We start from the raw sequence: 14,844 nt of genomic DNA, 5'->3' as shown, positions 1-14,844 counted from the left end.
TTAGGGTTAGGTTTAGGGCAGAGTTAGTGTTATGGATAGGGTTAGTGATAGGTTTAGGTTTAGGGTTAGGGTTAGTGTTAGCTTACGATTAGGGTTAAGGTTAGCTTAAGGTTAGGGTTATTGTTAGAGTTAGGGTGTGTGTTACAATGAGGGTTAGGGTTAGGTTTAGAGTTAGGGATAGGCTTAAAATTAGTGTCAGGGTTAGGTTTAGGGTTAGGGTTAGGTTAAGTTTAGGGTTAGGTTTGGGGTTATGGTTAGAATTATTGTTAGTGTAAATTTAGGGTTAGAGTTAGGGTGAGTTGTATGGTTAGTGTTTGTTTTAGGGTTATGGTTAGAGTTATGTTTAGGGTTATGGTTACGGTTAGAATTAGGGTTACGGTTAGGGTTAATATTAGTGTTAGTGTTATGGTTAGGGTTAGGTTAGTGTTAGGGTTCGTGTTAGGTTTAGGCTTAGGGTTATTGTTATGTTTAGGTTTAGGGTTTGTTTAGGGTTAGGGTTTGTAATAGTATTAGGGTTAGTTTTTGGGTTAGTGTTAAGTTTAGAAATAGTCTTTCAGTGAGTGTTAGGCTTAGTGGTATGGTTAGGTTTATGGTTCTTGTTTTGGTTAAGTATATGGTTAATGTTAGAGTTAGTGTTAGATTTAGGATTAGTTTTAGAGTTAGGTAAGAGTGTAGTATTAGGGTTAGGTTAGGTTTAGGGTTATGGTTTTGCTTAGCATTTGTGTTTGGTTTAGATTTAGGTTAGGGTTAAAGTTAGACTTAGCATTAATGTTAGATGGAGGTTTAGGATTTGTGATAGGGTTATGTTTAGGGCAGGGTTAGGGTTGTATTAGGGTTAGTGTTAGGTTAGTGTTATGGTTAGTGTTAGGATTAGGATTAGAGTTCATGTTAGAGTTAGGGTTAGGGTTTGGTTAGGTTTAGGTTTTTGTTAAAATTATATTTAGGGTTAGGGATACAGTTAATCTTAGTGTTAGGGTTAGGGTTAGGATTTGTGTTTGTGTTAGGGATTGGTTTAGTTTTAATATTAGGTTTAGGGTTAGGGTTAGGGTTAGGTTTAGTGTTATGTTTAGTTTTAGGGTTCGTGAAATTGTTGTTGTTAGTGTTAGGGTTGAGATTACGATTAGGATTAGCTTTAGGGTGAGGGTTAGGGTTAGGTTTAGTGTTAGGTTTAAGGTTATGGTTAGGGTTTGTGTTAGATTTTGGGTTCGGTTTAGGATTAGGATTATGGTTATGGTTAGGTTACCGTTAAAGTTAGGGTTAGAGTTATGTTTAGAGTTAGGGTTAGAGATACGGTTAGTGTTAGTCTTAGCATTAGGTTTAGGTTTAGGTGTAGTGGTAGGGTTAGCATTCGGGTTAGGTTTAATGTTATTTTTAGGGTTATTGTTAGGATTAGAGTTAGTGTCAGTGTTAGTGTTATGGTTAGTTTTAGGATTAGTGTTAGTATTAGGGCTTGAGTTAGCATTAAGTTTAAGGTTACAGTTAGGGTAATGATATTTTTAGGGTTAGGGTTCAGGTTAGGTTTTGGGTAAAGGTTAAGTTAGGTTTAATAAGAGTGCTAGGGTCAGGGTGAGAATTAGAATTATGGTTTGGGTTAGGGTTTGGGTAATGGATAGGGTTAGAGCTAGGGTTAGTGCTAGGTTTACAGTTAGAGTCAGGGCTATGGGTAGGTTTAGGTTTAGGTTTTGTGCAAGGATTAAAGTTAGTTTTAGGTTTAGGGTAAATGTTAAGGATAGGTTTAGGGTTTGAGTTTGGGTTAAAAATAGGGTTAGTTCTTGGATAAAGGCTATGTTTTGGTTTACATTAGGGCTCTTATTAGGGACATGGTAATGTAAGAACTAAGGTTCCAATTGGGACTAGTTTTAGGGTTACAATTAGGACTGAGTCTAGTTTTAAGATTAGGTTTAGGTTTAGGGTGATGTTTTTAGCTAGGGTTATTGTTACTGTCCGAGTCAGGCTCATGGTTCATTTCATGATTAGGGATAGGTCTCAAATTAAGGGTAGGTTTAGGGTTAGATGTAGGGTTAGGATTTGGTTTACGTTAAGGGTTAAGATTAGTCCTATGGCTTGGTTTTGTTTTAGGACTAAAGCTAAAGTTAATGGTAGTTTTCTGATTATCATTAGTGTTATTACTACTGATAGGGTGAGTTTAGGCTTAGAAGTAGATTTAAAGTTGCTGATAATTCTAGAGTTTGGGCTATGGCTAGTGTTAGAGCTAAGATTAGGGCTAGTGTTTGATTATGGTAAAATATGGGTTAGAACTAAGAATAAGGCTATGACAAGTGTTTGACTTATTCTTAGGGCTAGAGTTTGGGTTAGATATAGGGGTAAATTAGGGCTGGAAAAATGTCTAGGCTTAGGTTAGGCTTAGGCCTACGATTAGGGCTATGTTTATGGTTAGGTTTAGGGTTAGGTTTAGGGAAAGGCCTGTCTGTTTGATTTCCACCTACATTTCCATTTACCCATAGGTGACAAAATGAAGTGAAACCTTAAAATACAATGTGTTCATGATAGTGAACCATTGAATTGAGAAGAACATACTTTGGGAGCATACTAAGGCTAGATAAAAGTTGAATCCTGCCCAGTATCAATGAAATTTGAACAAAACTAACTCTCACCCTAACATTACCTCAAACCCTAGCCCTAGCCATAAAATAAACCTAACATTAACACTATCCTGATTACAGAACCATTGATCTTAGAATTCCCACCCTTGTGGAGCCTTGTGGGGTAAGCTAAGTGATAAATCCTACGAAACATCAAACAAATCTGACCAAAAAATTATGGTTGTTATTTCAGTTCATGCATATTTTCCTGTTTTCTCCTAAAGGGCTCTCAGATTAAGTTGTTTTTGCATGCTTAAGCATAGGCCTACTTTCACAAAGAACATACCAGAGTCCCTAGAGAGAACTGATGAAGTGTGGAAAGTTTCAAGCAGCTAGCACAAACCCTGTTTGATTTTCAAAGTCCATTAACTTTCCCGTATATGTCAAAATGATGTAAAATCTTAAAATACAAAATGTTTCTGACAGTGAAACTGAACGGAGAAGGCCCAAACCTGGGGAACAGAGTAAATCAAGGTAAAAGATAAATCCTTCTAAGTATTAAACAATTTTGAATAAAACTAACTCTAACCCTAACAATAGCTCTAACCCTAGCTCTTTCTCTAATCCTAAGTTTTTTTATGAAACCTTTGACCATAGATTTTCCAAAGTTGGGTAGCCTTGTGGGGCAAGCTAAGGGATGAATGCTGCACAGTATAAAAGAAATCTGTACAACATTTGATGGAGTATATCAGTACAAGCAAATTTCCCTGTTATCTGATAAAGCACTCTTGAATAAAGTTCTTTTTATATGCTACAGTTTAGGCCTACTGTCACAAGAACAAACCAGAGATTGCTCACATAGAATTTATAGAGAATGAAGTTTCAAGCAGCTAGCTCCAATGCTTTGATTTCCAGCTTAATTTACATTTACATGTATAGGACAAAATGAACTAAAACTTTAAAATAAAAACTATTTCTTACAGTGAACCATTGAACCTAGTGTTCCAAAACATGTGGAGTATAGTAAGGTTTGTTAAAAATGAATCCTGCCCAGTATCAAAGAAATTTTAACAAAACTAACTCTAACTCTAATACTAGATCTAACACTATCCTTAACACAAACAATAAACGGTTTAAAAAACTGTTGATCCTAGAAGTCCCAAATGTTGGCTAAGCTATAAAATTATTTGCTATGCAATATGAAAACTAAATTACAAAATATTGAGGTGGTATTTCAGTTCATGCATATTTCTCTGTTTTCTGCTAAAGGGATCTAAGATAAAGTTGCTTTTGCCATCTTTATCTTAGTGCTACTTTCACAAGGAACAAACCAGAGAGTTCACACAGAGAACTGATTCAGTGTTTGAAGTTTCATGGAGCTAGCACAAACCCAGTTTGATTTCAACTTCCATTTTTATTTACCTATAAGTCAATATGAAGTAAAACCTTAAAATAAAGAGTGGCCCTATTAGAAAACCATTGGAATGAGAAGGCCCAAACCTGAGGAACATTTTAAGGCTAGGTAAAAGATGACTCTTTCCAAGTATCAAAAAAAAAAATTGTACAAAAGTTACTCTCCCCCTAACACTACATCTAAACCTATCCATAACCCTTAACCTAACACTAACCCTAACCTGATTTGAGAAACATTGATCCTAGAAGTCCCAAACTTGGGGAGCTATGTTGGGAAAGAAAATAATGAATCCTACTCAGTATCAAACAAATCTGACAAAATAATTATTGGAGGAATTTCAGTTCATGCATATTTCCTGCTTTCTCCTAAAGGGCTCTCAGATAAAGTTGTTTATGCATGCTTCAGCTTAGGCCTACACTCGCAAGGAACATACAAGTGTGTCTCCACAAAGAATTGAGTGTGCGTGTTTACTTTCAAGCAGGGCCTAAACCTTTGAAACAGAGTAAGGTAAGTTAAAGATGAATCCTGGATTGTATCAAAGAAATTTGAATAAAGTAACTCTAACCCTAACACTACCTCTAAACTGAGCCCTAATTCTAACCCTAAACATTAACATAGCCCTATCCCTAACCCTAACTTTAACCTTAATTTTAACTGTATCCATTGGCCATACCCAAGCTCTAACTATATCCATTACCATAACTCCAACCCTAAACCTAATGCTAACTGTAGCCCTAACCCTAACATTTACCCTAGACCTGCTTTAAACCCTAAACCTCATCCTAGAACTAAATCTAGCTCCAACCATAACACTTACCCTAAACCTAACCCTAACCCTAGGTGTAAAAATAAGCCGAACCCTATCCCTAATACTAGCCTTAATCCTAACCATCAACATAGCCCTTACCCTAGTTGTGATGCTATCTTTTACCTAAACTTAAGCCTAACACAAATGCTAACAATAGGACTACACCTAACTCTATAGCTATCCCTAAGGCTACTCAAAACCCCAAACCTAACCTGAAAACTAAACCTTACCATATCAATTACTCTAAACCTAATGCGATTTTGAGCTTTAACCTTAACCTTAACCAAACCAATCCCTAATCCTAACCCTGACCATAATAATACACCTAGCTCTAAAACTGATCTTTACCATAAACCTAAAGCTTACAATAAACCTATTCATAAAAAAAAACTTTCCAGAAATATAAAAGGAAATGGAAAAACAAATTGTAGATGCATACAGGACACCAAGCATACAAAATCACAATAGACAATGCCAAGACACATTGCTATGAAGACATCCAAAATACAGAACAAAGAGAAAATATTAAATGCTACAAGAGAAAGGAGGCAGATTACATTCAGGGGTAAACCAAAAAGGTTTACAATGGATTTTTCATCACAGACGCTGAAAGCGAGAAGATCCTGGAACAATATATTTCAAACACCGAAAGACAATGGATGCCAACCAACAATTTTGTATCCAGCAAAATCAAACTTCAGGTACGACAACAAAATAAAAAGCTTTCATGATAAACAAAAGTTAAAAGAATTTGCAATCAGAAAACCAGCATTGCAAAGCATCATGAGCAAAACACTACATGAGGAGGAAATGAAAAACAATAACCAAAACCAACAGTGGGAAGTACCTCAGTAAAGACAGAGGGTAGGGGGGAAGCTAATCATGGAGAAAAAAACTAAATTAAAAAAAAGTTAAATAATCAAACATGGCTGGAAGTACAAATCATATATCAATAGTAACTCTAAACGTTAATGGCTTAAACTCCCCAATAAAGCGACATAGGCTGGTAACATGGATTAAAAAACAAATCCAATAATTTGCTGCCTCCAGGAGACACATCTGATTAGAAAAGACATACAAAGGCTGAAGGTGAAAGGTTGGGAAAAAATATACCACACACACGGTCCTCGTAAGCAAACAGGGATGGCCATCCTCATATCAAATAAAATTGACTTCAAGACTAAGTTAATCATAAGGGATGAAGAAGGACATTATATACTGTTAAAAGGAACCATTCACCAACAAGACATAACAATTATCAATATTTATGCACCAAATAATGGTTCTGTAACATTTATAAAACAAACTCTCCTCAAGTTTGAGAATCAAATAGACCACAACACAATAAATATGGGTGACTTCAACACACTTCATTCACCATTGGACAGATCCTCCAAACAAAAGTTGAATAAAGAAACTATAGAACTCAATATCACAATAAATAACCTAGACTTAACTGACATATATAGAATATATCAACCATCATCAAGTGGATATACTTTTTTCTCAGCAGCACAGGGATCCTTCTCAAAAATAGACCATATATTATGCCATAGGGCAACCCTCAGTAAATATAAAGGCATGGAGATAATACCATGCATTTTATTTGATCATAATGGAATGAAAATAAAAATCAATGGTAAAAGAAGGAAGGGAATATCTTACATCACATGGAAAATGAACAATATGTTACTGAATGATCAATGGGTTACAGAAGACATAGAGGAGGAAATCAAAAAATTCTTAGAGATAAATGAAAATACAGACACAACATATCGGAATCTAAGGGACACAATGAAAGCAATTTAAAGAGGGAAATTTATTGCCGGGAAGTCATTCCTCAAGAAAAGAAAAAAATAAATAAATAAAAAATAAATGAGCTCACACATCATCTCAAAGCCCTAGAAAAGGAAAAGCAAAACAACAGCAAATGTAGCAGAAGGCAAGAAATAATTAAAATCAGAGTGGAAATCAACAAAATTGAAACAAAAGAAACTATTGAAAAAATTGACAAAACTAAAAGTTGGTTCTTCAAATAATAAATAAGATCGACATACCCTTAGCCATGCTAACAAAGAGAAGAAGAGAGAGAACTCAAATTACTAACATACGGGATGAAAAAGGCAATATCACAACAGATGCTACAGAAATACAGAAGATAATTAGGAATTATTTTGAAAACCTATATTCCAATAAAATAGAAGATAGTTAAGAAATCAATAAATTTTTTAATTCATATGATTTGACCAGACTGAATCAGGAGGATACGCACAATTTGAACAGACCAATATCAATGGATGAAATAGAAGAAGCAATCAAAAGACTATCAGCCAAGAAAAGCCCAGGACCAGATTGGTATACAGTGGAGTTTTACAAAAACTTTAAAGAAGAATTAATACCAATACTTTCTAAGTTATTTCAGGAAATAGAAAAAGAGGGATCTCTTCCAAATTTATTATATGAGGCCAACATCAACCTGATTCCAAAACCAGACAAAGACACCTCAAAAAAAGAAAACTACAGACCAATATCTCTAATAAACCTAGATGCAAAAATCCTCAATAAAATTCTGGCGAATCAGATACAAAAACACATCAAAATATTGTGCTCCACGATCAAGTAGGATTCATCCTTGGGATGCAAGAATGGTTCAATATATGGAAATCAATTAATGTTATTCACCACATCAATAGACTTAAAGATGAGAACCATATGATCATCTCGATAGACGCAGAAAAAGCATTTGACAAAGTACAGCATCCCTTCATTTTCAAAACATTAGAAAAACTAGAGATAACAGGAACTTAACTCAACATTGTGAAAGCTATCTATGCTAAACCTCAGGCTAGCATCATTCTGAATGGAGAAAATTTGAAGGCATTCCCTTTAAAATCTGGAACAAGACAGGGATGCCCTCTATCACCATTTCTATTCAATTTAGTTCTTGAAATACTAGCCAGAGCAATTAGACAGACAAAAGAAATTAAAGGCATAAATATAGGAAAAGAAGAACTTAAATTATTATTTTTGTGAACGACATGATTCTATACCTAGAAGTCCCAAAAGGGTCTACAAACAAACTACTAGAACTAATAAATGAATTCATCAAAGTGGCAGGATATATAATCAACATGCATAAATCAAAGGCATTTCTGTATATCAGCGGCAAAACTTCTGAAATGGAAATGAGAAAAAACATCCCATTCACAATATCCTCAAAAAAAGGAAAATACTTGGGAATCAACCTAACAAGAAAGGTAAAAGATTTATACAATGAAAACTGCAGAACCCTAAAGAGAGAAATAGAAAAAGATCTTAGAAGATGGAAAAATATACCCTGTTCATGGATAGGCAGAACTAACATCATTAAAATGGCGATATTATCAAAAGTTCTCTATAGATTTAATGCAATGCCAATCAAAATCCCAAAGGCATTTCTTGTAGAAATAGATAAAGCAATCATGAAATTCATATGGAAAAATAAAAGACCCAGAATAGCAAAAGCAACTCTAAGCAGGAAGTGTGAATCAGGGGGCATAGCAATACCAGATTTCAAAATATACTACAGAGCAAGAGTAACAAAAACAGCATGGTACTGGTACCAAAACAGGACCAATGGTACAGAATAGAGGACACAGAGACTAATCCACAAAGTTACAACTATCTTATATTTGATAAAGGGGCTAAAAGCATGCAATGGAGGAAGGATAGCATCTTCAACAAATGGTGCTGGGAAAACTGGAAATCCATATGCAACAAAATAAAACTAAATCCCCTTCTCTCGTCATGCACACAAGTTAACTCAAAATGGATCAAGGAGCTTGATATCAAATCAGAGACTCTGCGTCTGATAGAAGAAGAAGTTGGCTCCGATCTACATATTGTGTGGTCACTCTCCAAATTCCTTAATAGGAAACCCATAGCACAAAAGTTAATAACTAGAATCAACAAACGGGACTTACTTAAACTAAAAAGTTTTTTTCTCAGCAAGAAAAACAATAAGAGAGGTAAATAGGGGACCTACATTCTGGGAAAAAATTTTTACTCCTCACACTTCAGATAGAGCCCTAATATCCAGAATATTCCAAAGAATGCAAAAAAATTAAACAATTAGATATCAAATAATCTAATCAACCAATGGGCCAAGAACCTGAACAGACACTTCTCAGAGGAGGACATACAATCAATCAACAAGTACATGAAAAAATGCTCACCATCTCTAGCAGTCAGAGAAATGTAAATCAAAACCACCCTAAGATACCATCTCACTCCAGTAAGATTGGCAGCCATTATGAAATCAAACAACAATAAGTGATGGCGAGGATGTGGGGAAAAGGGTACACTTGTACACTGCTGGTGGGACTGCAAATTGTTGCAGCCAATTTGGAAAGCAGTATGGAGATTCCTGGGAAAGCTGGGAATGGAAACACCATTTGACCCAGCTATCGCCCTTCTCGGACTATTCCCTGAAGACCCTAAAAGAGCGTACTACAGGGATACTGCCATGTTCATAATAGCACAATTCACAATAGCTAGACTGTGGAACCAACCCAGATGCCCTTCAATAGGTGAATGGATAAAAAAAATGTGGCATTTATACACAATGTATAAATTGTATGCATTGTGTATAACACAGCACTAAAAAATGACAAAATTATGGAATTTACAGGTAAATTGATGGAATTAGAGCAGATTATGCTAAGTGAAGCTAGCCAATCCCTAAAAAAACAAATGTCAAATGTCTTCTTTGATATAGTGAGAGCAACTAAGAACAGAGCAGGGAAGAAGTGCAAGAGAAAAAGATTAACATTAAACAGAGACCTGAGGTGGGAGGGAAATGAAGAGAAAAGGGAAATTACATAGAAATGGAAGGAGACCCTCATTGTTATACAAAATTATATATAAGAGGTTGTGATGGGAATGGGGAAAAAACAAGGAGAGAAATGAATTACAGTAGATGGGGTAGAGAGAGAATATGGGAGGGAAGGGGAGGGAGGATAGTAGATGATAGGAAAGGTAGCAGAATACAACAGTTACTAATATGGCATTATGTAAAAATGTGAATGTGTAACCGATGTGATTCTGCAATCTGCATTTGGGGAAAAATGGAGTTCATAACCTACTAGAATCTAATGTATAAAATATGTCAAGAGCTTTGTAATGTTTTGAATAACCAATAAAAAAAGATATTCAACTAACTATAACCAAAAAATTATAATAACCTAACTCTAAATTGAGCCCTAACCTGAAGACTAAGCCAAACCCTAACACTAGCCAAAGCCATAACGATAATCCTAAAACTAGTGCTAATCCTAGCTGTAGCCCTCAAACAAATCCTAGCTATACCTATAACTCTAACTCTGAACCTAAACCAAACCCTTACCTTAAATCTAGCCCTAACCCTAGCCCTAATATAAATTTTAATCCAAACCCTTAAACTAACACTGAACCTGACATTGACACTTACACTAGTAGCTCCAAACATCACCGTAAACCTAAACCTAACCCTAACACTAATTCTATCCCTAAAACCCAAAAACTATCTCTAAAAATAACCCTAGGACTTATATTAGTCCCAACCCAAACTCTATCCCTAACTTAATCCAAAACCTAGCCCTAATCCTAGCTTTAACCCTAGCCCTATTCATAAACATACACCTAGCCCTAAACCGATCTCTAACTCTATGCATTATCATAACCTAAACAATAACCCTAAAGCTAACCATACGTATGAACCTAAACCTATCCCTAATCTTAACATAATCTATTACTCTGAACCTAACTTGAACTAAAACCTAAATCTATCATTAGCCTAACCCTAACACTAACGCTAATCCAAGTCCTAAATTTAAACCTAAACCTATCCCATAACCTAACCCTGACCTTGACCCTAATAAATCTCCCAGCTATTAACTTGAACATAAACCTACACCTAACCCTTACCCTAGACGTATTCATAATCCTAACTCTAAAATATTGTTTACCATAATTCTGGACCTGAAATTAACCCTAGCCCTAATCCTAGTCCTAAACCTAAAACAAACCCTAGCCCTCATCCTAGCCCTAAGCCGAGATTAATCATAACCCAAACCATAACCCTACCCCTAACCAAAATTGTAGCCCTCACACTACCTCTATGCCTAGCTATAATGCCATATCTTACCCAAAGCTTAAACCTAACCCTAACCCTAACTCTAGGTTTAAGCCAAATAATAAACCTAGCCCTAATCCTAGCACCAATTTAGCCCTATCCCTAACCCTAAAACTAACCCTAGACCTAAGACTCACTCTAACTGTCGCCCTAACCCTATCCTTTACAATAACCCTATTCCTGGACCTAACCCTTGCCCTTTTCTTAGTCCCAGTTCTAACCCTAGATCTAACCCTACCTCCAAATCTAAACCTGACCCTAAGCCTAAGCTTAACACTTACACTATCCCTAAACCTAACTATAAGACTAAACCCAAACAAAGCAGTAGCCCTACCCTAAAAATTAACTTAAACCAAACACTAACACTAAACATAGACCTATCCCTAGCCCTAATTCCAGTTCTAAAACTAACTTTAAAACTAACACTGACCCTAACTCATATCTTAACACTCAACCTAACTCTAAACATTGCTCTCACCTTAAACCAAATGCTAAGAATAACAGTAACAATAATTTGAGTCCTATCCCCAATCCTGAAACGAACCCTGACCTGACTCTTATCCTAACACAAACCCTAGCTATAAATATCACCCTAAACTTAAACCTAACCATAACACTAATACTAACCTAATTTTAACCCTAGTTCTTACTTTAGCTCTGGCCTTAATCCTATCCCTATCACTAACAGAAACAGAAGCCCTAAGCCTGGATTTAATCCTAACTCTAACCCTAACCATAGACATAAACCTAGCTCTAAAACAATCCCTTACCCTAAGCAAAACCCTAAGCCTAAGGGTAACCCAAGACCTATCCCTAATCTTTAGGCTAATCAAAATCCTAACTGTAATAACAGCCCTAACCTTAGCTCTCATTCTAGTTCTAACCCTATCCCACATTATAACCCTAACCCTGACCTTTATACTGACCCTACCAGTAATCCTAGATATGACTCTTACCCTAACTCTAATGCAAAACTTATAGTAATCCTATCCCTAGACCTAAAATTGAAGCTAACTCCCAGCCTAGCCCTAACATTAGCTGGAACCTAAACGTTATGCTAAACACAAACCTATCCTCACCCTAGTTCTAACCCTCACCCTAACCCTAACTGAAGAAATAATTCTAACCAGAACCTTAGCTATAACCTTAACTCTAATTGTATCCATTACCCTAAACATTACTCTTACGCTAATGTAACCCTAGGCCTAACCCTAACCCTATCACTATCCCCAAAACTGTCAATTACCCTAAACCTAACCTGAACCCTAAACCTAACCTTATCATTACCCTAATTCTAACCCTAATGTTAATTTGAGCCCTAACCCTAAACTCAAAAATAAGCCAAAGCCCAACATGACCCAGATATTAATAATTTCTCTAGCTCTAAACCTATTACCCTATACCTAACACTTACACTAGACTTAGCCATAAAACATACCTTAAAACTATCCCTAACCACAACCCTAAAACTGACTTTAGCCCTAGCCATAATCAAAGCCCTAACCCCAGCACAAACCCTAGTCCTTATCATAGCCCTAAATATAGCCTTAATTATAACCCTAACCCTAACCCTAACCCTAGTTTTAACCCTAACATTAACCATAGCCCCAATCTTAGCACTAATATGGAACTATCCCTAACCATAACCCTAACCTTAGCCAAAAGACTAAATCTAACTCTCACCCTAGCCCTAACTCTAGTTCTAAACCTATAATTTACTAGAATCCTAATCCTAGTCTGAACCTTAGGTCTAACCCTAGTCCTATTCATATACCTGGCCAAAACCCTAGATCTAACCTTAACTCTAAATCTAACTCTAACAATAATTCTAAGCCTAAACCTAAAGCTAACTCTCACCCTAAGGCTAATCCTAAAACTAGCCCTAACCCTAGCCCTAGCTCTTAAAAAAACCGAGCCAAAGACCTAACCCTAAATATTAATATATACCAAGCACTAATCCTACATTTAGCCCTAACCCTAGCAATAATTTGAGTCTTAAGCTGAATCCTAACACTAACCCACACCCTGACTCTGACCTTAACATTAACCCTAGGTCAAAACATCACGCTAACCCTAAACCTAAACCTAACACTAGACCTAGTTCTTACCCGTAATACAAAAATTAGCCCTAATCATAACCCTAATACTTACATTAGCCGTAACCCTAAACTTAGTCCTAACTTAACAAAAATACTAGCCCTATTCCGAGTCCTAATACTAGGTATAACCCTAAACCTAACCCCAACCCATCACTAATTGTAACCATAACCCTAGCTTTAAACCTAGCTCTAACCCTATCCATTACACTAACCGTAACCCTTAAACTAATGGTAACCCTAGGCCTAAACCTAACCCTATCCCTAATCTTTACCATATCCATTACCCAAAAACAAACCTGAAACTTAAACCTAACCCTATCATTATGCTGATTTTAATTTTAATGATAATTTGAGTCTTAACTTTAAACCTTAACCTATCCAAAACACTAAATGTGACCATGACTCTAATAATACCCTTAGCTCTAAACTTGACCATAACCCTAAACCTAAGGCTTACACAAGTCGTAGCCATAAAACTAAACTTAAATTATACGTAACCATAATCCGAGAACTGAAATTAGCCCTAAACATAATCCTAGCACTAGACTAGCCTTAATGCTAACCCGAATCCTAACCCAAGCCCTAACCCCAATTCTAATCCTCAGCCCTAAACCTACCTATAACCCCAGACCTTACCATAAACCTAACTATAACCCTAAACCTAACCCTAACCCCTGCCCTAACCCTAGGCCGAATACTAACACTAAGGCTAGCACTAATCCTAGCCCTAATTTTATCCTATCCTAACCCTAACCCTAGCCTTAAGATTAACTATAACTCTTGCTCTAGCCCTAGCCCTAGTTCTCTCCTTAGCCCTATCCTAACTCTAGATCTAATCCTAACTCTAAATCTAAACCTAACTCTAACTTTAACTGTAATCATAAGCTAAACCAAAACCTAACACTACAAATAACCATAATACTAATCCTAAAACTTGCCCTAGCCCTGACCCTAGCCATTAAAACAAAACCAAGCCATATCCCCAACCCAAAGCCTTAACCTAAACCAAACCCAAACCTTACATCTAGCCATAACCCTAACTCTAAAAATTATTCTGACCCGGATGTTGAACCAAACAATAATCCTAGCTTTAATCATCACCCTTACTTAAATTAACCCTAACACTAGAACTAGCCTTAACTGTAACCCTATAACTAGCCTTACTTGTAACCCTATTTCGGTCGTTAGTCATTGTCCTAACCCTAGCATTAATGCTAACACTAATCCTACCCTGGATCTCAGCCCATAATCTAGCTTTAACCTTAATCTTAACCCTAACAGTCGCCCTAAACCTAACCCTTAACTTAGCCCTAACCATAGCTCTAACCCTATCTTTACCCTAAGCCAAACCTTAAACCAAATGCTAAACCTAGTCCTAACCCTAATCCTAAGCCTAACTTCAACTCTAACCATATTACTAGTCCTAACCCTAGCCCTCATTCTACCTCTAAACTTAACCCTTACCCTCATCTAACCCTACAAGTAACAGTAGGTCTAAACATGACCCTAAACTAAACCAAAATTAACACTAGACTTACCAGCAACACTATACTTATACCAAAGCCTAACACTAGACCTAGACTCAAAGCTAATCCTAAATATAGGTATAACTCTAGCAATATACCTACACAAAATTCTAGCGCTAGCCCTAAAACTAACCCTTACCAAAACCAAACACTTACCCTATACCTAGACCTAAACCTAGTCCTAATTCTGGCTCTAACCCTAAACCTAAACCTATATCAAACACTGACAATGATTCTAACACTTAAACTACCTTTAAACCTGACATTAACCCAAAACCTAGACCTAACACTAGACCTAGCTAT

The sequence above is a fragment of the Callospermophilus lateralis genome, chromosome 9 (genome assembly GCF_048772815.1).
Source record: "Callospermophilus lateralis isolate mCalLat2 chromosome 9, mCalLat2.hap1, whole genome shotgun sequence".
NCBI lineage: Eukaryota > Metazoa > Chordata > Mammalia > Rodentia > Sciuridae > Callospermophilus > Callospermophilus lateralis.
Note: the sequence above shows the minus strand (reverse complement) of the source record.